The 1,174-nt window shown below is 34.2% G+C and overlaps 1 non-coding gene across 1 annotated transcript; it reads left to right on the forward strand.

Annotated features, from left to right (window-relative positions):
- The first annotated feature begins 206 nt into the window (after positions 1–206).
- Positions 207–310, forward strand: LOC139038146 (U6 spliceosomal RNA). Its single transcript, XR_011491089.1, has one exon. It is a non-coding gene; the product is annotated as a U6 spliceosomal RNA (small nuclear RNA).
- The last annotated feature ends 864 nt before the right edge of the window (positions 311–1,174 follow it).

Raw genomic sequence — 1,174 nt, forward strand, 5'->3', positions numbered from 1 at the left:
TTATACTTTAAAAAGTAATCAGTTTCATAATGTCACATTTTGGCCAATTAATAAAAAGATGGAATACAATTGACTACTTTGGCACCTACATATAACTAGAAACTTCAATGCAATTTTCTTGATGGTAACTATAAGTGCTTTCTTCATTTCTATGTTCTTGAAGGTAATTTTTGGTCATATTATCATTTGTCTAAAAATACAACTGGGTGCTTGCTTTGGTAGCACATATACTAAAATTGTAACAATACAGAGATTAGCATGGCCCCTGCGCAAGGATGACATGCAAATTTGTGAAGCATTCCATATTTTTATGACTCTGAGGGGTGGGGTGGGGAGCGAGGTGGGAAGGGGGTTCAGGATGGGGTATACATGTACACCCATGGATGATTCATGTCAATGTATGGCAAAAACCACTACAATATTATAAAATAATTAGCATCCAACTAAAACAAATAAATTAAAAAAATACAATTGGTATTATACCTTATCACTTAAAAGAAAATTTACTGATGTACTACAAAGGCCAAGTGTTAAACTTGTATTTTATCAAATTCTTTATCAACTTAATCATATTAAAAACAGTGAAGCACTGTTATGTGTCTACTCAGGACATATAAATGGATATGCAAGCAAACCACTCAGTTTTTGTTCAAATCTATGGCAGCATACTATGTAATTGCACACATATTGATTTACTATTACAGTTAAAAATGGATCTCAAAAAAAAAAAATGGATCTCAAATCATGAATAATGACCGGGCATCAGAGAATGTACACGTGCAAGTCATGACAACAGTCTAAGGTTACGGGCTGGTTTTCTTGACACATGAGTCCCATTCTTCTGTGCTCTGACTCTAAACCATCATAGGTAAAAATTCAGTAAGTTAGCGGGATGGTACCACCTCACAGAGAACTTCATAATTAGGAAAATACATATGGTTTCTTTAAATATGAGAAATTATTAATCGGCTCAATCACAGTTTTGTAGCTCAGTGTGCCCCATGTCACTAATGTCATTGTGAATTAATAAAAACCTTTTCAAGGATTTTGGTATGGGTTCTTATCCATATGAATTAGGTAATACACTAAACTCCCAGGTGATGTATGATATAATCAGGTTAGGAAAACATCTCTTCTTAGTGGAACCAGTGTCATGAGGAACTGATGACCAAGA

Source organism: Odocoileus virginianus, chromosome 13 (assembly GCF_023699985.2).
Source record: "Odocoileus virginianus isolate 20LAN1187 ecotype Illinois chromosome 13, Ovbor_1.2, whole genome shotgun sequence".
Taxonomy (NCBI): Eukaryota; Metazoa; Chordata; class Mammalia; order Artiodactyla; family Cervidae; genus Odocoileus; species Odocoileus virginianus.